The sequence below is a fragment of the Poecilia reticulata genome, linkage group LG23 (genome assembly GCF_000633615.1).
Source record: "Poecilia reticulata strain Guanapo linkage group LG23, Guppy_female_1.0+MT, whole genome shotgun sequence".
Lineage (NCBI taxonomy): Eukaryota > Metazoa > Chordata > Actinopteri > Cyprinodontiformes > Poeciliidae > Poecilia > Poecilia reticulata.
The window spans coordinates 10,700,099-10,726,116 of NC_024353.1; the positions used below are offsets into that span (position 1 = coordinate 10,700,099).

The window sequence follows — 26,018 nt, forward strand, 5'->3', positions numbered from 1 at the left end:
GTGTGTGTGTGTGTGTGTGTGTGTGTGTGGGGGTGTGCGTGTGTGTATTTGGGGTAGTATATTGTACATTGCCTGTTAGCGCGTGCACTTAAACACACACACACGCACTCTCAAGCTTCTCAGCCGATTCCAGGTGCACTTTGTTGATTTAAAATTTATTGCTCTCACCTACACACCATGCAGAAAATAGTTATGCAATACACCATCCAGCCCATACTTGCCTGCAATAGCAGTAAATGTATCAAATGGGGGGGGAACTATTTTGTGAAGCAGATTTGGCCTAACTAATAAGTACTTTCGGGTTCTTTCTTATCTTAGTGAGCCGACATCGCCGGACTCCCAACCCAGCCTGTGAAGAACATCAACGACAGCAAGTTTTCTCCCTTAGGGTGAGTGCTTGAACCTAATCCCTCTCATGTCAACTCTTTAACCTGTGGAAAGATTAGAGCAGCATTACGTATATCTTTTCATCTGTTAGTATTTAGATAGCAGTAAATCAAAACGTGCATCATTCGAAAGTGTGTTAAGAGTATTTTACTTCTATGTGTTTGGGTGATTGCATTGTAGTGGTGGGGGTCACAGGGTTCTCATTCCTCCTCTTCAAATGTAACAAATCTTCATCTTGTCCACGCTGATAGAATTCCCCCTCCACTGGGCAACCTTTCCATTGTGCCTGTTTGGTTTTCACACCCCAAGGATTTTCAATCTACTCTCACTTAGAAGTTATGCACTACGGCTGGCAAATGTGGCCAAGCTGAGATTTCAGCTCTTCTTATTGTTTTGATGATCTCTTCATTAGAAGTTGTTCCAAGATGAAGCTGAATAAAGTGTGTCCTTGTTTAGACCTGTTACCAATTAGGCAAAGAAAATAGATATAGAGCAGAAACTCTAAAGGTAGTTTTTGTAAAAGAAAAAAAAAAAGTTTTTATATTTTAGATATCTTCTTTTCCTTTTGTTCTCTTCTAGGATGAAATATGCACACTCTGCATCCATAGAAAGCAGAAAACACACGGTGTGAGGTGAAAAGTGGTAAGTAAAGACCATTTTACTTGACCTTCTGCATGCATGATGTTGTGATAATGGGTATTGTGTTTGCTGTGATGAGCCATGTCAGCCAATAACTGTTGAGGAGATTCAGTTTTAGTTAAATAGTCTTTGTTGTTGGAAAGAAGTGTGGGTAAAGTATACTTCCTTGGTCAAGGTTTTTGTTTTGTGAAATGATATGGAAGCACCACCTAGTTAAGAATAACAGGGATTAAAAATGAACACCCAATACATATAAACGAATAAAACTACAAAATCAAAGGAAGCCCAATGCTATTAAGTAAATGAAAAATTATTCAACGTAAGGATGAATAGATTGAAGGTTAGAGATACAACCAACTGTAGGCAAACTCACATATAATGTATAACTATTACAAGTTAATTGGTGATTGTGTTAGTAAAATATGTAAGATATTAAAATGTTTTTCAGAAATGCTACAAAAAAGTGCCAGAATAAATGTAGTTTTTTTTTTCTTTTTTCTGGCTGTATGGAGTATAAGATTACATAAAAATCATCTTCCCCACCTGTTGCTGCACACAATTGGTCAGCTGACTATAAAACAATTACAATAATTTAAGATCTGATCATGTGAATTTTAGAATCCAGTTTTGCTTTGTTTTTAAAACATGTGAAAAGGATGAGATTACATCAAAGCATCTTACTTTAACCTTCATTTTATTTCATGAAAGTACATGCTGTAGGTCGATATATTTATAAAGTAAAAATAATTGGCGTACTTAATTTTGACTGAAAAATAAAAAAAGGTATTTGACCTGCCAATCAATGACCAGATCAAGAAATCTAATGATTTCCACTTTTACAACGAGGCTTCTAATTGTTTTTTGTCTTTGCATATAGACATCAAAATATCTGAGCAAATGAACTAAAAATGTTTCTAAAGTTTCACTTTGAATAAAAAACATAGTGCTTGTACTTTCTGTGGTTACATCCACTTCCCTTTTAAGGTATTCTAAACTCCTGACATAAGTGAGAATGAAGCAGAAACATATGAAGCAGAAGCTTTTAGGTGAAGATTTATTTAGCAAATTTGTGAGATGCTGAACTCTCCAGCACTGCCGGGTTTCTTTAGTCCAGATTTCCACCTAAAAGAGATTTAAATATTAGTTTTTAATTTGTCTAGTACTTCAGTTAAATCTTCAAAGATGAATCCTTTCTGCATATCTACTGGCCAGAAGAAGTTCTTCTAATCATTGCAGAAAAGTGTAATTACCCTAACACTGCAAGCCACACTTGCAGTGTAGACATACAAAAAAAAAAAAAAAGAAAAAGAGAGAACAGGAAAAATCTACAGCAATTAAGCACATCTTTTGGTTTCTTTAAAAAAGCTGCAGTTTGGACTCAGCAGCCCTCTGCTCACATTTCCAGTCTGAAATTGATTTCTTGTCATAGATCAGAGACCTCTTGTCATTCCATTTTCAATCCCCAAATGGTTTCTCTGAGCTGCTAACTGTCATCCCTGTGAGTGGGCAAACAGGGGAAACCTCCATGGGTCTTTACCCTGGGCACTTAAAGCAGCCAATGGGGTAAAGGCAAAAATCAAAGGGACTCGGACCATTCCCCATTGGTAGCCTCTATTGTATGGCCGGTTTGGGATTGGTAGAGAAGCTGAACACTGGATAGTGGGATGTGGGGGTGGCTGGAGATCAGGAAAAGTAACCCCTTTTTTTTCTAATCCTTATCCACCATTAACCCCAGTGCCCCACTGTGTGGCTAAGATCAGGGCCCTTGGTCAATCCCCCATTCACTTCCACCCAGAATATTTTAAAGTTAAGCCCTGATACTTAACAAAAAAAAAGTCTTACTCATCAAAGGTTTACTTTCCCTGCTTTCCATCTCTTTGCTTTTGCTCTGCTGCCATTCTTGTCTCTGTGGTCTGCTGTTTTGTCTTTGCACTTGGGGAGAGGAAGGTGTTGAAAGTTTTGCAAGTTCCCAAGTTTCCATTTTTCAACTTAAAGTTTAGTTGGAGGTCTGATGGTGTCACGCTGTGAGCAAAGTGGAGCAAAAGTAGCTGAACCAATGGAAACCTGCCCACTGCTAATCTCTCTGATAAATAGACTCCTGATTTTATTCAAATTATTTCCATAAGGGAGGTATATTTTCCTACCTGATATTTATATCCCCAGCTTTCTTTTTCTCCTTAGACATTTGCTGATAATAACAAGACTGATTTGAGTCCAGATTTCCAACTCTGTGTAAACATTTCAAATTCCTCCTCTTTTTTTTCTCCCTGTGCCATAGCTTTTCCTAGCAACTGTCAGGCATTCGACACATCTGAAAGAGAAATGATTGAGGGTCAGAGTAGAAAAACAAGCAACCATATGGAGGTGCAGAGTTGACGGACGGGAGTGAAGAAAAGAAATTGCATGGAGAGTGTTTGTCCAGAGTGCACAGTTGCCATGAGAATGAAGGTGGAAAGTAGAAGAGGCTCAAAATGAGACTAGCCATCATCATTGCTTAAGAGAAGATAAAGAGTCTCAGTAAGGCTATTGATCCTTGTGTCTCTTATCTTTCATCCAGCTGTTTTCAAAGTTCCATTTTTTGGGGGTGTTGAGTATTTTAAGGAAGAATGTGTACTTTAAAAATGTTCTCAGATAAATGATAGAAAGTCTGCTTTTCCTCAGCAAAGGTGGCCTGAGCTTACTTTGGAGCCCCTCCAATTGCACTATGCACCTTCTTTTAGAGAAGGCTGACACTCTGGAAAAGAGTGATTGCAAACATTGCATGCGCGACTCTAATTAAAAAAAAGCATCTAGTGTTTCATGTGTTATCCTTTCCCCGCAACCTAATTGGAGAAACGTCGGGTGCGGAAGCCGGGCTTGGATGGCATCCGTCCAAGAGCCAGAGATTATTGTGAAACCCAACCTGAGGCTGGGATGACATCAGAGAGGTCTGACTTTGCGCTGAACTCCGTCTTTCAGGTGGGAAGAATTACGAGCGGCTTCACTCGCAGGTGATCGCGTCCAGTGGATCAGTCGCACACAAGTCCTGCATTCTTCTCCCAAGGTCTAAACGCTGATTGCCCTGACAGATTGAACTTGTGTGTGTTATCAGCGAACTGTCATGGAGCCTCATTTTTCAGACTGCACACATAGTCCAACGTTTATGTTAGCCATTCACCAGTACGGTGTTTTATAAGGGAAATTGTCATCACAACATAAACTAAATATACAGTCATTTTACCTGCTGGTGAACTATTTCAGTTTAGGCTGCCAAGATGTTGATGCTGTATCTAAAGTATGTGAAGCATTTTTAAAATGCAAATGTCGTCTCAATGCCTTGTCTTAAACACATATAATCAATTAAAAAATATTCTCTTCAGTATTTTATAAGCCTCAGAGGAAAACAAATGACTTTTAGTCTATGGTAGGGTTCACATCGTTTATCTAATATATTTAAGATACATTTTCAAGTTCCTGATTGAATGTTGATTTACATAATTTTCATCTTTGCACATTAACATTTCCTTTGTCAGATGATAGTAAAGACACATTAGATGAAGCTTGAAGAAATCCTGACAAATATTTAATTTTTATTTTAGATATTACAACTGCTATAGAGCAGTTAATTTTCATCCCCCTTACTCTGATACTCTTAATTAAAATCTACTTACATCAATTTCCTTCAGATATCTGTTTAGTAATTAAGGATGACACCATGCTATGGTAAAATAACAGTGTGGGATTACCTTACACATGTTAGTACTACACGTTTCATATTCACTTTGTTCAACAGATATTTCAGGCTACCACAAATTTCTTGGACCTGTCAGAAAAAACTAACAGATGCTTCACTCACCTTGGCATGCTAAATGCCTGAAAATGATGGTAAAACTGTCAACATGACTTGCTTTGGGCTCTGTTTGGCTAATAATTATCTAACCACTTGATGGTGCTCAGAAAGCATTAAAATATCATCATTACACAGGCAGTTGATCTGTAAATATGATTAAAAAATAAAACAGGACAGTTCTCAAAAAATATTTATATATCCAGTCTACGCAAAGCAGAGTACTGATCGATAGGAAATGGTCTCACAGTAGTTCCATTGGGCCCTAAGTATACCATCACTATAGTTAAACATGGTAGTGACTGGATCATGCTGGAGTATGCTTATTGTTTCAGTCAAGAATGGAAAATTGCTTTTCTCATGGTCTAAATTCAATTTGAAACATTTTTATCTAGTTTATTTTCTTACTTGAAAAGGTCATAGAGACCTAACCTGAATACTTGCAGCCGTAGTTACAGTGTAAGTTGGCTGAATACAAAAGCCTCCCACACTTTTGAGATTTGATTTGTTTTGAAAAAAGAAACCCATCTATTACTTTCCTTCCACTTTACAAAGGTGGGCTAATTTGTGTTGATCCACCAAACAAGATCCCCAAAAACTAAATTGAAGTTTTTTTTTTTTTTGTTAAAGCGACAAATGTTGAAAAAGTTCAATCGGTGTAAATACTTTTGCAAAGTTTTATTTATTTTTCTGCTTTCAATCTCTCTTAGTGTAAACATTTCAAATCAAACAACGCGGTTACAGTCGGTAGAAAAGCTTTTACTCCAGAGGGAACAAGTCAAGTCCTTTGTTCGTAATGAACATTTGATCGCGGCTTGAAAAGGGATACCAGTGGCAGCAAAATCCTACAAGAGCTTCTCGCTAAGACTTCCTCACCGCAATCCACAAGCCAGACAGTGCAACTGCTCCTACCTGGTTTGAGGCAAAACGGGTAGAAAGCATTCTTGTGTGTGTAGCGTTGGTGGTGTGGAGGGGGCGAGAAACACACACAAACTCAGCCAGCATGCTCGATTTGGGTCATAGAGCTGACAGACAGTGGAATGTGAATGTGTGTATGTTGACAAACTCCACTGCACCCTGAATGGGGTTTGTGATTACACCTCATCATGCGTGTTGCATCGACCCCTGTCCCCCCCCTCCTCCCCCATTCACCACCCCGCTCCCACATCTCTCCGTCTGCCTGGCCCTTGCTTCCCTTTCCCTCCCTCCCTCCCTTCTCTCACCATGGTGCCTCTTGGGCAATCATGTGGTCACACTACCTGACTCCTTGCTGCTCAAGAGTGCAGTTGACAAAAACAGCCCGAGGCCCGTCATGTGGAAAAGATTCAGTCGGCACACAGCACACAAGCCACCCTCCCACCCCGCGCGCTCCAGCTCCTCGCTTTCTCGTACTAACTAACCGAAGCGCCAGGGTGTTTCCTTCTTCTGCTCACCTGTGAAGGAAAACGGCTTCGCTCTCCTCCTGTCTGAGCGCGCCGGCTGCGTGTTTTGCATCAACGCGGCCGCTGTGCGTGAAGGCTGCTTTAAACAGTGAGCACAGGGCGCCGTTCACCCTCTCCCTCCCAAACTCTGAGAGGTTCAGGCAGCTTCTCTTTGTCAGTTGAGTTGCACTCCTCGTGTCATGTAACATAAAGCTGGCGGTCAGTGAGAGCTTTCTGCTGTCAGTCAGCCTGGTGGTCTTAGGCTGTCGAGCTGCTCACCTGTGTTTATTGGACAAGACCTGCTCCACGCTACCCTGGGAGAACATCTTTTCTTCTCGCCTCGGCTTTCTCCCTTCCTTTCGCTTTCTCTTTTACTTTGTTTTTGTCTCTTTCTATCATTTCTTTTGTCTGTCAAGCGCTGTCTCAATGTTTCTTTTACTTCTTTAGCCCACCTGTACCTTTTTCCCCCACCTCAGTTTCTCTCTGTGCTGTCCTGTACAGTTTATTTTTCTGGCTTTCTTCTTTGCTGCTCTTCTCTTCTCCCCAATCTTCCTCTTCTTCAGCTGTCCGATTTTATTTTTGTATTATTTTGGGACCTCTTTGTCAGCCTTTCGCTTTATAGCTCTGCCATCTCTTTGACGGCAGTTTTCATCTTTTCTCCACACCTGGCCGAGCACACGCACAGACTGGCGTGTGCAGCCGCTCGACGGCTGATTGAAACTTGTGTCTCAAAGTTGCTAATGCTCACTGAAGCATTATATTGCAGATAAAGTAAATAAACTAGACTACCAAGGGAGGAATCTCTGGGATAGACCAGCAGATGACACACACTCCTATTCACTTGGCCCTGCAGCGGCTCTCTCTCGTTCACTTACACTCGCATGAAGAAGCAGAAATGCATCAAGTGAATGGCTGAAAAGATGTCAGTGATGCTGAGGTGTGAAGAGAGCTGGGGGCACGGAGATACTTTCTAAGGCTCAGGAATTTCACAAGTCTAATGTTTTTGAGGGGCTCTCCATAGAAGTAACAGGCAGGCTCAGAATATGTAGAGATGTTCCCTCCCTCAGTAAACACTATAATACAAGGGGCATTTGTGCTTAATTTGTAAATATTAACATAATAAAATGCTAAAGTAGACCGCACTATTTCCACTGTAAAAAGTGTCTGTAGCAGCACGCGTCGAGGATGCTCTTTTTCAGCAGGAACAGGCTTAGATTCATAGTTGAGAGTTGGACCAGTGTATGCTTGAATGTAGACAGTCATGCAGGGAAACCTGATAGAAGTTGCAAAAGTCTTGGGGACAGGAGTAGAGGTTCACCTTCCAGCAGGACTGTGATCGTAAACATACAGAAAGACCCACAATGGAGTGGGTTGGATAAAAACACATTGATTGGTCCAGTAGAAATCAACATATAAATCAAATTGAAAATGTGCCAAGACTTGGAAATTGATGTTCATAGATGCTTTCCATTTATCAGATAGACCTATGCAAAGTAGCAACCATGGTCGTGTTGCAGACATGGTGGTGGCAGCATCATAATGGGAGGAAATGTGAACTTTCAAAGTACAGATTTAGGGGGAGTTAAATAAATGTCCAGCACATCTGTCAGATTTTTTTTTTTTTTTACTGGGAATAATTATTGGGAACCATACGTGTATCAGTTTCCTTCCACTTCATAAACATGCACTCCTTTTTTTTTTTGCCCTATCACAAAAAACCCTAAAAAATACATTCAAACATTTGATTTTAAATGTTCATTGAGTGTAACCAGCTTACATACAACTGCCTTCTTTGAATCTGAAACTAGCCAATTATTCTCAGAAGACTTTTTTATTTTTTAACGATTGCAGTTTTATTTATCTTCAGTAGGATAGTTAACATACTGGTTAAATGCACGGATTTGAGTCTTTGTAACTTTAAAGCCACTGTCCACTAAATGATTCTGGAGGGTTTTTTTGTGTGCTATTGAGGAAGGAAAGCCACGCGTCAAAAGAACTGTGCCCTCAAATTTCCCTCTGGTTTTATGTAAAAGTTTTCTCGCATTCACCAAAGTTCCATTCTGTGCTGTAAAGTGGTATAGCTGACATGGTAATACATTTGTATTGTGCCCAGTGATAAATACTCTACCAGGTCTTACTCACTCCGCTGCCTCCGAATGTGTCCGAACAGCGTCTGTATTGTCAAAGGCACGGGGGGTCATTCAAATCTCACTCTCGTCCCCTTCTGCCTTTTGTCGAATATTTCTACGCCGGTGATAGTTTTCTCATTTATTTAGTGAATAGTCTGCTGGGTGATGAAGGAAAAAAAAGACTTTTGCATTATGGAAATGATGGAATGGGTTATAATCTCCCACATATTCATCACAGCAGACATTGGACCCTTGTGATACCGTCCTCCATTGGCTATTGTTCCCATCCTCTCTTTGCGTACTGTTCCGCTCAATGGGCAAAGCAGGTTTTAATCCTGTCTCTTTCTGGAATGACAATGTTTACCAGCTATCATTCAGTAAGGAGCACGACACACATCTTTCCATGTGTAAATGCCCTGAGAATGAGCTGAAGTTAGCTGTGGTTGGTTCACTGGGAAGGAGGGGCGACGTGTTTAAAACATTACTTTAAAGGTCATTGTTTTTTACAATTTCTCTTTGTCTGTCATGCAAAGGGCTGTAGCTCACAATGGTTGTTTCCACTTATATTTATAGATAAAATATAGAAAGAAAAGCATAATAAGATGCAAAGCAAGGCAGCCAAGGACACAAGAAAGTTGCAGAAGAAGAACAACATTAGGTTTAGAATACCCAAATCAACCTTCAGAGCATAACACAATGTCTACGCAATCAAAAAATTTGATAGCTAGATCCCCAGCTCAATTTTTAGTTATGAATTTAAAAATTTCTTGGCAATTTATCCAGTGGCAAAGAGAAAGTCACAAGAAAAGTTGTCTGGATCTTAGGGATCTGACATACTGGCACCTCACCCAGGGATATAAAAGTTCCCACTCAGCCTGTAATTTACTGTAGTGTGAACTAACCCATTGTGGAAAAAAAAGTAGACCTTCTAATTTCTGGTTTGGTTTCTGTTATTTATTTATCTATTTATTTTTTTGGAAAAGCTATAGAATGGACATTAATTAATTATTTATGTTTAATTCTATGCATATTTTTTATTTTCAGTGCTAAAACAGTTTTGCCTTCTAATTTTTTTAATGCTATTTACCATCACTTTTCTGGCCTATGTTATTGTATTTACTGTTAAACCCTCCTCTTCCACCCCAAAACTGTTCTGTGGTTTTCTTGGCTACTTCTCAACATGCTATCAAGCTAATAATGGTAAGAATCAATTAAAACTCAGCTGTTATTTGCTGTATGTTGCCATCTTTATCCTAAGCCCCTGCTACATTGTTTTCCTACCGTTTTGACAGCATGTCAGATTAGCACCATTGCGGCTAACAACCATCAGTGTGTTTTTCCCCTTATGTCAGCTACCATTTTCTCCCATCACCACTGATCCGCTGCCATACCACTGGTATGTGTCTCTTGCTGTTGCGTGAAGTAAGAAAATGAAAAACAATCACCGCAACCTCCTGCGAACCACCCCCTCCCCACCAACCCTTCCTGACTGCGCGCAGTCAGTTAAGTGGTTTGTAAGACGTTTAATTACCAAATGGTTTAATCGTTATTCATCTCATCATTAGATGTATGATATTAAGTGAATTGCTTCCCCTGGGTCCCAGTGTTTCACAGATCAATAGATTTAGATGGGACTTGAAGGGACTTCGGGGTGGGTGAGTAGTGGTGGGGGGGCAGTTCAAATCACTTCATATGAGTACACCCATTGTCTCCGTGATGCACGCAGATGACATCCACGCGCTTATTTTTGCAGCGAGCTATTATATAGGTTTAATTATGCTAATTTCCACATCCGCATGCGTCGGGATGTCACTTTTTAAACAGAAATATACGGCTTCTGGGTTTATTTTGATAATGAAAGGAAGCGAAACAATGAGCGAGGTTAAGGCGCCACATGATTTCCATCACTGGAGTGCTTGTGTTCGCACTTTGGGACGAGGTTGTTGGTATCGAGCTTTGTGTGAAGGCGTTGTGTAGATTTCTAATGCGGCACGGTACACCTCTGAGATCCAGTAGTCGGCAGCTTGGTATCGCCTGTATTCCCAGCCTGTGAACATGGCTGAGTGGTGATCGGGGACCGGCTGCACCAGAAGCTTCTATTAACTGCAGCAAGCACTACTGGCCTGAGTTAATTGTCCATTATCTACTATTATCTAAGCCATTCCTCTCTTTTTTTCTCTTTTATTCTGTCTCACTTGGGTCTCTACCCATCACTTCCAGTTTCACTCAGTCACTCTTTTTTCTACTTTAGCTACACTAAAAAAGCATGCTGGCAAATCCTGGCAACTGGGTTCAATGGCAATAATTCCCTTTGTTCCGGAGGTTGCTTGTACAGCAGAAAGCACTACATTTTCACAGTCTTATCATCTCGCTACTCGAACAGAAGGCCCCCACGTTTCTTCTAAAACCATTCAGTGCACTGACGAAGATTAGTCAAGTACATAAACAAAAATATCTTTTAGATGTTTACTGAATCAAACCAACTTATTCTCCGTTCATTTTGATAATGTAGCTGATCTGCTGAGTTCTTTGAGGAATCCTCCGTACTTTCACTTGATGGCACTGTTTTCCTTCTTGCTCCCACTGAAGCAACAGGGCATGTTTTATGCATGCTGGGCACAATATGGGGGGGAAGAAAGCGCGGCTGTGCCACAGAGATGCATCTCTCTCCTTTCTCTTCTTGTCCTCCAAGCTGCAGAAGTCACATTAAAATCATTACAGCTCAAGTAAAAGGGTTGAAATACAAATACACATTAATGTTTGTATATTTTCAGGAGCTTGCAAAATGTAAGCATCACATGCATGAAATGTTGGGGAAAAAAATAATACAATGAATCTGGAGTTGTTTGAAGTTATTTTTGAGCTAGAATAAATTGTCTTTGTTAGTCCAATCAGAGTAAATAAACAAAAAAAAAGTCAAAGCATATTTCTTAATTTTATTTGACCTACATGTTTAAAATCTGGTTGCGCCTTTGGAGGCTCTCAGTTTAGGTTGAGTTGAAATTGACAAATTGGCACAGTTTTACGAATTAGTCATCCAGGGTAACAGAAAACCAAGAATAATTTTTGGTTTATAGTGGCCTGTAAAAGTATTAATACACTGAATTTTTCTTATTTGCATTCAGAAATAACATTCTTCAGCCTTTTGGAAATTAATAATTGATAAATGTTGGAAAACGATACACAATTTTTCACATTTATTTTATGCTACCTCATTTACTTTGACTTGCATAAATAAACTAAAGGATTTGCATTCCAATGTGAGCTACTTACATGGTGACCAAACTGGCTAGAGATAAAGCTGTGGAGAAGTTTGAAAGCAGATTTAAGTTATAAAACATGATTCCAAGCTCTTTACTTCACAGAGAAGTAAAGAAAATAGAAACGTCATGGCACAACGGCAAATCTAAGCAAACTTGCAAGGGCAGCATTATTCAGAGATGCATCCAAGAGACCCATGCTATCGCTAGAGAAGCTGCAGAGTAGCTGCTAATCAGCATTAACTTTGTAAGGAGATAAAAGCAGGAGACAGCTGGAAGAAAACTTGTTAGAGGTTGCCAAACATGGGAGACTGGGGTGGAGATTTCAGGACAATGAGCCTCACTGATTGGTTTAGATCAAAACATATGTGTTAGAATGGCTAGTAGCAGGAGCTAAAAACGTATGTTGAGTTTGGCGTTTCAGTTAGGTGATTTATTTATTTTTTTTACTTGAAATATGCTAAGGTGATCCCAAAATATTAGCATCTAATTCCAATAAAAGATGTTAGTGCTGATATTTTAATGTAGAGCTTCATTTACAAAGTATACACATATATTTTCTCCCTGCTACTTTGTGTTTGTCTATCACATGAAATCACACTGAAGTTTGTGGTTGGAACAAGACAAAATATGAGAGGACATGAACCTTTTTCACATTTACAGTGCCTTTTGCAAGGTACTATAAAGAGGGGGCCGGATAGATGAATGGGAAAACTGCATGGTGGTGATTGGTCAACATCATATTAAGTCCTCAAAAAATAAATGGTTCGGCATTAGGAAGTGTTGGCCTGGTGGTCCCGCCTTGTGAGCAGCCTGTAAAGAGGCAATGCATCATAGTAAAAAAAAAAATATATATATATAACCAGAGCTTGTATTTCAGCTTGGTGCGCATCATAAATAAAGGTGGGCCATGTATAATTGAGGCTCATGCGTGAGGAACTCGGCTGGAGATGAGAAATGGAAATCTGTGTACTGGTAAATAGATAATCACACAAAAGTAATTGAGGTTTTCAAACCCCAATCTAGTCTGCCAGCGTGAGCTCGTTTGCATGTTAATCACGTCAATGATTTCCCTTCATCACAGGGAAGTCCATGCACACTTCCATAACCAGCTTTTAATTGCATTTAAAATGTCACAGAGGTGGAACACATGTAATTTAGCCAGAACTGTGTCCAAATTAATGGGCACTATTGAGACGCTCCATTGGACAGGGTCGGAAATGAGAGAGGCTGTCCATTGTTTGGGTCTTTATTAGAGATGCTTTAGTCTTCCTCTCTCTCTATGATGATATCTCCGCGGCATCTTTTGAAGTTTATATCAAAAATTCAAGAAGAAATCTAAGGGGGAGGAGAGAAAAATTTTTTTTTTTAAAATTGTTGATGACTCAACCGTGAAGTACATGCCAACTTCTTGCAAATTTAGCAACTTGGATGGACGGTGGAAAGAAAGAACCCCAAAAGCAAAAGAGTTGGGTTTTAAAGAGGGAAAGAAAGAGAAGAATAGTTTATTTTCTTTCATCACCAGGTGTTCTGTGGCGTATAAATTACCGAGATGATGTTTCCATAACATAGCTGAGGGTACTCCAGAGAGGGGAAAGCTGCAAAACAGACCTATTTAATTTTTCATAGAGGTGGACCATCAGGAGCCATAAGCCAATATTCCTCTTCCCCTTTTCCAGATGCCTTCTACACCACTATATCTTACCAAAACCCAAGCCCCTCTTATTTTTTTTTTCTCTTTTCAAAAAAAAAAAGAAAAAAGTTCTGCCGAGACCTACATGAAAGGAAGGAACTGTTGAAATGTTAATTTTACCATCTGCTGGCAAGGTCTGCTACCTTTTCGTGGATGTGTGAGTCACAGTGCGCGTGCCTGTATGTGTGTGTGTTTTCTTTTTTCCTGCCCCTTTTTTTTAAATTCCCTGTAGTTCTGTTCTGTTTCATGAATGTGCTGCTATTTTGGCTGTTTGAAGTCATGGGGTCTCTGTGAGTGTGGCTTTGACTGGCTGGAAAATACAATGCCACATGGTGGATGGTGGAGACTTTCCCATTAGTTTCCTGTTTAGAGCCCGCTCCCCTTCTGGTAACCCTTTTTTTTATCAGTCCCAAGGTTCCTGTTACTAGTGCATACCCACCTCCTGAACACACTGTGCCGATCCCTCTTGCTTACTTGGGCTTGCCCTTTGCCTCTTCCTCCTCGCCATGCACATCTTCAGGGACCCATTTGTCGTGTTTATCTTAATGGTGATGATTTTAATCACTCGTTTATAAGACCCAAGGTTCTTATTTGAGTCAAAACTTTTTTTTCCACCTTGAACGCATATACGAGGTTGTCGCAAAAGTATTCGCACCTCTTATGCTTTTTTTTTTTTGTGTGGACTTTTTCTTGTGCTACGATCACAAACTGTATTTTAATGGGATTTCTTGTGAAGTGGAAGGAAAATTATTTATTGCCTTAAAATTTTGGTTCCTAATAGTATTCTAAAACGTGACATTTTTAATTATTTAATTATAAGCCCCCTTGCATCAAAACATTGTAGAAACCGCCTTGCCTCACTGCATGATGCTGCCATCACCCTATTTTTAGCTACCTTACCTTACACCTGAGGCCCAGAGAGTAAATATTTTGTAGAGCCAACATTTCCTTAGAAATTATAACCGCAGCAAGAAAAAAAATTGCCATTACAGTGTTAGTGCTTTCTTTGTGTCAGCCTTTTGAGTCTATGCTGAGTTAAAGCATAATGATGCACTACTTTGTGTTTGTCTATTCCATAAAATCCTAGAAAAAATACATACAAGTTTGTGGTTTTAAAGTGAAAAAAAGAAAAGAACGCGAAAACCTGTAGGTGTATAAAATATGAAACACATCTGCGGTGTGTTGCTTTCATGTAAGCTGCACAAACCCAACATATATCTAACAGGCATTTATCTGTCAATGAAACTTAAGTTCCCGTTTTTAATCTGCGCTACACTTTGTTAAAACTAAAGGTGTGCCGTCTAGATTGCTGTGAAATATGTTGCCAAATGGCTCAATTCCATTGTGAGATTTGATAGTTGGCTATTAGGGTGAGGCATCCTGTGTGCAGAGTTGCTTAGCATTTTCCTTGGCTCGGACCAGATTGTTTAGTCTGCTTTCATTGTGAGCTGTTTCTGAGCTGCAGTTGACGGTTGTTTGCAGAGCACTGGGGGGAAAATGTGAGAGGGGGCCAGCACCTCTCTCTATTTATTTATTTTCCCCGTCCTTGGAGCTGGAATCTGATTTGTGTTCTTGTTGCTCTATTCTCTCTGAGCGGTTTTTTAAGTGTGGCTGCTGAAATCTAGACTCTGTATGACCTCACCGCTCGGCCTGTGTTTCATTAATGACCAGCCCCTGTGGTTTGGGGAGAGGAATATTTTTCATATGACACCGCCTTGCATTAGTGCAGAGGGGCAGCTGCACAAACCACAAAACCATCCAATTTTGTGGCTTTGAAAGGTGTGAAAAGTTCAGCTCCCTATAGCAAGTCTTGCATTTATAATTATGCCCTGTGTGTATGTGTCAAGAAGCGGAACTACTGAAGGCTTGTAAAAAGAACAAAAGGAAAAAGTCACCTGCTAGAGAAACATTTGTCTCTCATGCGCCTTAAATTGTTCAGATATATTTAAAGCTGAAACTTTCACACACTTATTTAACTAACTTTGAGGAGATGCATAAAACACAAAGTTGGATTTCAAAGCGGATATTTTAACCTTTCAGAAATGTTTCATTTAAGCAATCTCTGGACTTTAATATGTACTTTTTTCCAAAGTGCCCCATCTGGCGAAAGAGGTATTTCTTTGACAATTGATTGATTTCCCAGGCTTAGGTGGAAGCAACACATGCAAGCTATGTAGCAGTTGACTAAGAGGGGGTGCAACAATTCACAGACAAGAGTCCTAAGTCTCTGGAGCCTTCCTCTCCATGCTCAGACACTACTGTAAGTCTTCTAGGTTACCTCGCAGGAAATTGAATATCCGAAAGAAAACCTCAGATTTGTCCCATCTGAAACGGAGACCTTGTGCTGCAAACCTCTTCCTCTCTTTGGCCTTTTAAGTAACTTTAGCGTAAAAAAGCTTCAACCCCTCGACCCCAAAAAACATAAGACAACATATGTGTATTTCCGAGCCACTCACTTCGGGGGGGGGGGGGTACTCCTATGCTTGTGTCAGCTAGAAGGCAAGAGGTGGAAGAGGTGGAACGAGGAGAAATTGAGGTTAGTCACCGAGGCTAAGAGAGAATGAACAAAGGAGAGGATTACCTAATAGCCCTGCTATGTATTTGAAGTGGAGCTTCGTGTTTGTTTGGGGAGGTTTTTGGGAACGGACGTGCGGGGAGATGTCTCAGAGGCAGCTGATGGGTACTTTTAAGCTGTCAGAAACAGCCCTCTTTCACCATTTGTCTTCTAAAACGGACAGCAGCAGGCTTAAGCAAGGGGCGACGACAAGACCATGCTTCCAGAAACTTGATGTTTTTTTTAAGTTGTCCAAATGCTGAAAACCGTTGCCTCCCACTTTAATTGGGTGCCTCCTTCATAAATTAAAAGTCATCAGGCTTGACAAGTGTAAACCGCAGATGCATGCTCGGTTTGCTATTTTCAGGGCGTAGTGTCAAGAGAGCTGTAATGAGTCTGCTCTTTACTTGGGAATGTTTGTAAACAATAATCTAGCAGTTTGTCAGCGAGGAAAGAACTACCGTATTACATTCATGCCAGAAATGAATTCATAGTCACAGCGCAAACATCATCAGCCTGGCATAAGCTGCTTAATTATATGCCAAAACTCCATAAAACAAATGGAGATGGAGACATCTGCCTACATCTGGAAGCAATTGGTTCAGTTTGTTGTGTCATTTTATGCGTACTCAAAAGAAATGAATGAATAAAGTTTTGGAAAAATGCTCAGGAATATCTATTAAACCCCATGCATTTCTTTGCACTAAATCTGGATTGCATATATTTTGAATGTGCATTTTTGTTCTGTAGATTTTAATTCTTTTTGTCCCAGTTAAGCCACAAAATTCTGTGTGCTTTAAGGGAATTTCATGTGATGAGCCAAATAAAATTACCTTGTAATTCTGATATAAAGGCTAAAGGATGGCACGATTTTCAAACGTTTTTTGCAGATTAAAATCGAAAACTGTGCCATACATCTGTACTTGAACAGAATCAGCTGATTACTTACGGAAATCTTTTTTAATTTGCATTGGATAAACAATAGACATCATCCTGAATACACCATCACCATTGTGGAACACGGTGGTGGCAATGTGACGCGCAGATGTTAAATATAGGGCAAGCTATTTTTTAAATAAATAAATAAATAAATAAAAAACTGACTATTTGTGTGCAAACCAAAATCTCATCAAGCTTTCTGTTCAATTTTTTTTGTTAATATAAAGAATACACACTATTGCTTGTGGTTTCAATGTGTCAAAATGTGTAAATATTCAAGGATGTGAATACTTTCCCGACATGTCAAGTCGAGTCGTTCCATTAATTTAAGAAATATGTATTTACAGAGCTCTTTTCTTTAAAGAAAATAAATAAAAAATTCAGCTACAATCATCTTGACTCTCTTTTGATTATATTCTTTTAGAACAGACATGAGCTTTGATTCTTAAAATTCCTTGTGCGCCGTTTTAGTTTGCTAAATTGTACATCTAGTCCTATTTTAAAGTCATCAGCGATTGCTTTTTTGCCACTCAGAGCACTGAACATGGACAGCTTTTAAAGGCAGTGAGTAGGTCTGATAAGTGGCTCGATTCTTGTACCAAAGCATTTTTACTGAAGGTTTAATAGCGCCTGTATAATGAATTATAATGTATTCTTTCCAATTGCAAATTTTCCTTTAATACAGCCTTTCTGTTATAGTGAAAAAGTCCATCTGAATATTATTGTGACTAGCTTTTAAATAATACAAATCAATTGCATGATTTTAAGCAGTTAGTTTCCGCCAATGCCAAATAGGACGTTGCTTGTATAACTGGATTAGTCAATCAATTTTTAAGCGGAGAATTATTATTATTATTTTTTCCACCCCAAAAAGGATTACCGTGTTTGCGGCACATTGTGGTCAGCTCTAAGTAAGCTGTGTGCATTAGAAGAAAACGCAACTGTTCAGGTGAACATTTCAGCCGAGTTCGAACTCGTCTAAAAAGAAATGTGCTTATAAACTTTGCTGTTCCGCTTTAATGGAACACACCTTTCAATGAGGACGCGCGGGCAGCCCATCATCAAAGTGAAACTTCCAAAGTTCCGCTTAACTTGTTGCCGAAATAGTTTCTCGTTTTCAAGAAAATTGCCGTGCGCCAAGTGTGAAGAAGTGTATCGGGGAATCTTCCCCGGAGGGTAAAAAATTGCCACTTGCATACTTGTCTTTGACCAAAGTGAGGCCTTCTCCCACTCCAGGGAACATATGCTGTTTAGGAAGATATAAAGGAGTAATTTTATTACTTGGTACATCTCCCCTCTGAAGCCATTTCATTTTTCTTTTCAGCCTCCACAGAAGCCTTTATTTGATCTCATATTCCAGAGTATGACTGCCTCAAACCAGTTGGACTCCGTTTATTTTCATTTGGAAAACACATTTAGTGTTGAAGGGATGTCAAAGAGTTTTAAGTGAAGAGCAGGGGGTTCAGGTGTGGAATAGACCAAGGCAAGTTTCTCTACATGCTAATGTCCTCCTGCAGGGACTATTTGGAGCGAAACTTGCAATTTTATTTTCTCACATTTTTATAGGGAGTCTATTCAATATAATCAAGAAAATTATTCAAACATAACCACTGTGAGTCTTTTTATCCTTACAAATACCAAACATTTTTATTGAAGGTGCAAGATGAATCTTTTTACACTACACTGCACTACAGTGTTAAAGGTTTTTTTTTTTTTTGACAATTAACTTTTTTTTCTTCTTCTTAGATTGTTCGAACATACATTAGAAACGCACCGCTCAAAAATATTTTGCTGATTCCGTTCTCCTACTATCATGGATTTTAGGCGATATTTAAGAGAGCAGTTACAGTGAAACAGGATTTTACTCGTTTAAAACAAAGTCTTAAGACCCGTAAGCCTATAAATAAATATTTCCAAATAAGTCTGTCTTTGTCTCAGTATAAAATAGAACATCTTTGCTGTGAAACATCCAGACATGGAGGTACAGTTGAACCCAAAAGTATTCAAAATCATGGTAAATTTAGATTGTATTTTTTTTCACTTAACAATAAAATGGTTTTGACAGGAAATGTGACAGAGGTTTCTCAGAGAATCAAATAATGTAAAAGGAGTATGAATTTCGAAAATAAATAAATAAAATTGGACTTGTCTGATCAAAAACTTTTAGTAACAGCTAACTGTACAATTAAAAATACTAAATATCATGCCCATTTTGCTATAAAAACATGTTATTCATTAGCTCCTAATGTGTTTTCCTTAAATTTCAAATGTTTACATGTTCACCGGCCACAAGTTAATTTCCTAATTGTGGATCATTTCAAAATAGTCTCAAGTTTCAAAAGTTCATTTAATTGGTTTGTAACTAAAGAAAAGTCTAAAATGTGTTCATTACGTAAGAGTCACAGAAGATATTTCACTCAAATACGATTCCAGCAGAAAAAAATACTAACATCCCGTATTGTTTTTGTTTTCGGTAAATGGAAACGACGCCATTTGACCTTTTTAAATGGCGGCTAAGTTTGCCTGGGTACAGTGCAGCTGGTTACTCTTTACTCAAAGCTTTGAAACTGCAGATCATTAAAAAAAAACTGTGCCATTTATTAGGGCGCACAATTGGCCTGCCCAGATGTAGCTGGTCACTTGAGAAGGAGACCTCCTCATAAAATCTTAAGCTTTTACAGCAGGCCCAACTGTGAAGTCCAAATTAACCCCCAACCTTTCCTAAACTGCACATATTTATCTATTTATTAAATCCTGATCTGGCACAGCTGTGTGGAGAAGACTGCACCTTCTAAGATTCTCACTCCCTCTCTCATTTATCAGTGTTTCTGTCTGTCTCCCCGCCTGAGCCTTGCTGCACAGACTGTATATCCTCTCCAGCCCGTGTCTGGTGACAGCACAATGAAAACATCTTTGTGGAAAGTGTCGTTTCACTTCTCAGGAAGTCCCACTCACCTAAATAGTTCCTCCTCTATGTCTTGTCTGCCTTGCTCCTTTTTGTGTCTGTGTGTGTGCGTGTGTGTGTGTGTATGTATACGGGAGGGGAGTGGAGTGGTGGTTGGAGGGTGGTGGTGGTGGTGGGGGGGTGTTAGTGTAGGTGACTTGGGGGTATTTCAGCCTCCACTGGGCTCTGTTCCACACATTCAATTACCTCCAGATGTAATTCCTATTCCCCACCCATCACCCTTAAATTAGTGGCTAGTAAAAATTAGATCTGAATTAGCCGCGGTGAGGAGAATATGAGAGTTTGACTTTTCCGTCTAATTACTTTATTATTCTTACCTAGGAACAATTTTTCTGAATTAATTTTATCCGAACTTTTTTTTTCTTTTGTTACATGTAATTGGTATCTAGTTAAATAAAGGGTTTTTAGTCATGACTGAATAGCTGGTACGTAAACAGGTAAAATGAACAAGACTTGGAAAATAGCGTCCTTTTTCTCAATCTTTTGGAGACGACTCCGCAAATATTCAGCGTTGTGAAAGTTGGTGTTAATTGTTACGTTTCTTTATGCCCCATAAAACGCAAGCATTTTTTTCGCTGCTTCTTGAATTCCGCGGATGTTAGGTAGCAGTTGTTGCATTGCATATACAGGTGTTGTGCTCTTTTGACTGCCAGTGAAGCCTGCCGCTCCGTCAGTCAACTGTGTAGCTTTGTGGTTCTGGGAATGATAATCTTTTTGGCAGAGCCGAGGCTGCTACAGATCACTGTCATAAACTAGTTTCAGATTTGTCCCAAACAGGAAACCTGAAAGCATGAAATGGCTATTAAACTTCACATTTCCGGATGCCTTTTAATCTTGAAGACATACTAGAGCAGTGGTGGATATTAAAATGCTCAACCAGCCGTTGTTATTCTAGGGGGAACATTTGCATCAGTCACTCAAACATTTTATAGGGACTAATTGTTTCAAACATTAAAACATGGTTTGTAGTATTTGTCACAGTTACCTTAGGATATAGGTTTTTAGTTGTTTTTCCCATTTTACAATCATTTTGTACATCTTGCTATTTCCACCTAACTTCCTTAAATTTCTGACCCATTGACAAACCATTTCATCCCTATTTACTGAAAAAATTGCGTATCACTTTGGTGTTCGTTTTAGTTGGTAGTTAATTATTTAATGCCGTACAGATATTCAAGAAGAATGCTTAAATCCCTCGTCCTGATCTCTGTTAAGGACAGCTAACTCCTGTGAAATATGGCAGATCGACCCCTCATCATACTAAAATAACATTAAGAAGCCACCTGCTGGTAAATATTATTTATGGAAGTCATAAATCCACATTTTCAGACAGGAAAACATGAGGGGAACATGGAAAAATAATTTAAAACTATTGGTTTGTTTGACTGGATGCAACATGTCCCCCTGAACGATGAATTGACACAAACTTTCCCACAGCTGACGAATCCAGTCTGGAATAAAACACAGCAAATTTCACATATACTAACTGCCGAATGTCGAAATGATCAGTTCTATATATTTAATTCCTTAAAAAGAATGACATTGTACAAAGTGCTAGAAGTATGCCATGCATGTTTACTTGCACAAACCAAGTCTTTTAAGTTTAGCACAATTTGTTAACCTCCCTAGAATAAGTTTGACGGTTTAGCAAACCACTCTACAGTTTCAATGGCAATTAAAGCTGGAGTGCAATACTGCCTCCAGTAGGTTGGGGGTAGAATTTGAATGCTGTTCCCCTGTTACATTGCAAACGTAAAATTTTCTAGTGTTAGAGGCAAACACACGCACACACACAAAATAAGAAAACTATATATGGTGTGCGATTTCTTTTAGAACTTAATAAACCTGCTTCCATCCTCACCACATCACATCTCAGCTACTACAAAATAACATTAGCTCTTGTTGCTCCTCTCTTTTATCCAGTTCCAGTCTGCGATATAACAGGTAAACTGCTGTGAGCAGCTCTCGCTTGCACAAATGTATTCATCTCAGCTGAGGATTTGATTCCAGCAACTCATTTAATTCAAATATGCTTTTGAACAAAAACAGGTTTTTTTTTTTTCTTTTTTTTTTTTAGGAAGGGGTTTGGCTATGAGGGCAGTTGTGGTGGTGAGGAAAATAAGAGGAGGCATGCAGGAGTGCCAATTTAACCTGAAGTGTCTGTCGCTCGTATCCCAGCTCCTTCGTTTCAAGAGGCCGGGTCAGCTTGAACTGCCTGACTTCTGTCATTTCGATCTCTTTTGTTTTTCTGCTGTAATGTATACTTTAATTCCCGCCCACCTGCCGTCTGTGTGTGCAGCAGCGGCGGCGGCAGAAGCAGCTGGAGGGGAGGTGTAGGTATCATTAAGCCTTCAAGTGGCACAGGCAAACCGCTGCCGAGGGCTGGGCATGGTTCCTTGCAGCGTGTGTTGATATTTCTGGGCCTAGCAAAGGTAGAATCTGGTTTATTTTCAATAGGAAGCCAAGCCTGGGCTTGGTTAGACTGCCTCCCCCCCCCAGCTGCTTACTAAGGCTGTTGATATTGAGTCAAGCAAACAGTCTCTCAGGGATGTCCTGTTTGGAAGTCAGCCAAAGACGCAAATGGAAGTCACATGTGGAGATATCCAGAGGAAGGCAATAAAACCTCAGTTCACACTCTCACCCACAACAATCAATTCTACAAGCATTAGAAGAGATGACCAAGGTTTTTATTACTTAGACAGTGAAAATATCCCCCGCACCCCCTGAAAAGACCCCCCCAAAATACACAAAATTATCATTGCAGTGATCAGGGACCCATCCACCTTCATTATGCGCTCTCTTTTCCCACTGAAACACATATGCAAATATATTTGGACACTGTCATTATCATCCCCTTAATAGACATTTCATTAGGGATTTCTGAATGCACGGTGAAAGTGCAAGTTGCCATGGATACCCTGGTGCTTAAGTACAGTATATTAAAATGGTGCTGCCTTCCAACCACTTATATAATCACCGGTCTGTAATGGCCTCTGCTTTGTGGCCATAAGCAACATATTGTGTGATCAACATTGCCCAGGACTTTAAAAGAGCCCTTCTGAGCCATTAGGCCTTATTTGCCTCATTATTATTATTATTATTGGTTGTAGTAGTAGTATTTGGGGGCTGGACTTTACCGATCACGACTTGTGCTTGTGAAACATTTGATTGACAAAGAATGAATAGGGGTGTACTTTATTTCATGTTTGTGGGTTTCTTTATTTTTTGAAACATTGGATTTTCCTTCTTGCGAAGTGACAATAGCATTAGATTTAATGTGAGATGAGGGAAGTCAAAAGAATAACAACAAATGAAAACTAAATGCTACTAGAGATGCTGTGAATGTTGTGTCCAATTTAAACATTTTCAGGAAGCTAAAGCTTTGTGAGGCTGATTTTTAAGCTGATAGTGATTTTACTCATTCCTAGTTCTTTTTAAGAACTACTATTGGCAGAATTCAATGTGTAATTTTCTACCCTTCCTGTTGTGGATTCTAATTAATTATTTATTCAAGAAGCAGAGGTGACATCACAAAGAGAACTAATTGTTATAGCGCCGTACAACAAGACTTAATGTGCAAGGTGCTGTTAACTGTCAGGTTTATCCTTTACTCCTAAAGAAAATAGACTCTTAATTGAACTCTTAAATTTGTAAAATAGATAAATAAAGCAATTCTTATGTTACAGTCTGAATGAATAGCGGGCAAATCTGGGAAATATTTTCCTTTTAAATATTTTCCAACAGCTTTAATCTTTCATCTGATTTCATCTTCAAAGACCTCACTCTGACCGAAAATGGCGAAATTTGAGTCTTCACTCTGTAACAGTGTCCACACTGAAGAGTGTTTGACTTCACAACCTACTAGTGTTGTATGCTTCATTCAGTGCTGGAATTTTTTATTTGTGCTTCTAAAGAAGTACTAATTAAGTTGAAAAAATGTCGACCTCAATCATTGTCCAGTTTCTAGGTGCAACTTGAAATGTCCCTGATGCTCGCAGTACCCGGAGATTAATCAGTTTAATGTCAAGCAATTGCTGCAACTCTCAAGCTATTCTTCTCACCATCTTGTGTGATGAAGTGACGGGTAAACCAACTCTGCCTGTCTGTACCTAATTACCCCAAAGCAATTCACTTTGTCGCAACCTTAATTGAAAATGAATGGTTTAAAAAGTCACAGTGGTTGTGTGCAAACTGCTGAAATCGCTGCGTTGAGATGAAATGGAAGTCAACATCCTGCGCTGTCGTTGTCATGACGCTCCTGCTGCTCTTGCCAAGGTTGGTAACCAGCTGCCACCCCCACCCTCCTCACTGTAACCAATCCACATGTCTGTCTCTCTCCCCCGGTTTTCTGCTGCCACCTCATCAGTGCGCTGGTGGGCTTGCTTGTATCCCCTGACCTTGGTAGCAGAAACCCCCAGAAGAGGAGTCATGGAGGGAATAAACACCTGAGGGGAGAAGGCACACAATTGTCAGAAATATGAAGAAATGGGCATAACAATCCCCCCTTTCCCATCCCATCTCCACCCAGCCGCCCTCCACCCCTCAAAATGTTTCTGAGGAGTTCTGCCTTCTAAAGCCTTTGGCGCTTAAAGAGAAATGGGAGAAATTACTTGAATCATGTTGATGCTCAGAGCAATTAACAGCAGTTCTTGAACGTTAGCCTCTTTTGATTCCCTGCACTACAGCCTGCGACTCCGCCACGATTGTTTAGTGTTTACCGCCTCCGCCTTAGAGCTCCGTCGGTTGACACTAATGAAAACACTACATCTTCTGGTGTGTGTTGCAGCTCTTAATAACATTGTGCAGCTGAAATATGCCTCAGCAGAGCTGCAGAGATAATGTACCATTCAGAGTCTGCTAAATCATACTAGTGCACAACTCAGAGCTGGGAGGCAGAGTGGTCCTTAACCCGTATTATACTTCTGCTAAACACATGTAGGCATGGGCCGGTCAGCAGTATCAAACAGCACCAAGGATATGTCAGTGTTCCTACTATTTAATGAGATTTCAGGGAAATTGCGGAAGTGACCTGATCCCCCTCCCACTTCTCCCCTTCCCCACCTGTTGCTTTTGTAGCACTGATTACCTGGCTGAGAAAAGGCTTCTGCAGCTCTTCTTGCACAAAAGTGAGATGGCAAAACTAAGTGTTTGCTCAAAATATGTTACTCTAAAAAATATGTGGTATACCTAGCATTATTAAGCATGTAATAATCATTCATTGATCAGAGTGGGATTAATTGTAGCTTTTTGTTTACACCAAAAAAAAAGTAATGTAACATATATTTTAAAAAACACTGTGTGTAAATACAGTGATACATTTAAAGCAGGATCTCTTCCTTGCTCATAGTTTATTTAATTTTGTTTCAAGCTTATTTTTTCTTCTACAGAAATGCCCCAGACCTATAGAGATAAAGAAAGAAACGTCCTCCCCCCCACCTCACTCCGCTTGCATTAAAGCTCTCAGGTCCATGTGGCTCGGCAAGCTGGTGGCAGATGGACTAGCTTTCCCCGCATCTGCTGTGTGCAGACTGGGGGGCTTTGTACTCTTGCTCTCGTGGGGAAGACCGAGGCTTTCTTCTTGCCAGTGGATTCCTGTCTGTTGGAGCGTCTAAGAAAAACATCTGTGGCATGCAAGAGAGAGGGGGAGAGAGGGGGAAAAAAAAGTGACAAAAGAATCGGCAAACACCATTAGCCCCTAAATGTTCCGTCTCATTGCCTGTTGTGGATTGTTTACAGTGGGGTGTGTGTGTGTGTGGGTGTGTGTGTGTGTGTGTGTGGGGAGGGGGACACAGTGCATCACATTTGAGTTTACTTTGGAAGGTCTTGTGAAACATACTCTAGTGAATCAGTTTAGATTGCAAAATCAGGTTGTGGCACGTCTTTAAAAGCACATTTTTATTTCTTGAACTGTGGAAAAAAAGAGAGTTAGAAATAATCAGCATCTTACCTTTTTCTCTAATAGTCAGTAAAAAGTTTCTTTTTTTTTTAAAAGGCCTATCAAGGCATCATAAATGCAGACGGTGGTCCTTAACATTGTGACAAAGGAAGTCTCAAGCGTCACTTTAAAATTGTGTCTCGGAGAAACTGCAAGCACGCTGCATGTGGTGGTCTCCCCGTGCAGTTTTCAACCTTTGTAGTCCCCCTCCCCTTTCAGATTCCTCCAGAACACCCCCCACCACCTCCTCCTCCACCCACAGCCCCCGCC

The 26,018-nt window shown here is 39.8% G+C and overlaps 1 protein-coding gene and 1 long non-coding RNA gene across 5 annotated transcripts in view; one reads left to right on the forward strand and one right to left on the reverse strand.

Moving 5' to 3' along the window:
- The window catches only part of foxp2 (forkhead box P2), a 115,445-nt gene that overhangs the window by 10,249 nt on the left and 79,178 nt on the right, over positions 1-26,018 (forward strand). For all 4 annotated transcript variants that reach the window (XM_008401036.2, XM_008401042.2, XM_008401037.2 and 1 more), the window contains exons 2-3: positions 319-389; positions 967-1,029. The gene's annotated coding sequence lies outside the window, so the exon portion shown is untranslated. The remainder of the gene's footprint in view (positions 1-318; positions 390-966; positions 1,030-26,018) is intronic.
- The window catches only part of LOC103459468 (uncharacterized), a 4,945-nt gene continuing 1,359 nt past the window's right edge, over positions 22,433-26,018 (reverse strand). The window contains exons 2-3 of the long non-coding RNA XR_532751.2: positions 25,250-25,434; positions 22,433-24,258 (exon numbers count right to left, since the gene is read on the reverse strand). This is a non-coding gene — a long non-coding RNA (uncharacterized LOC103459468). The remainder of the gene's footprint in view (positions 24,259-25,249; positions 25,435-26,018) is intronic.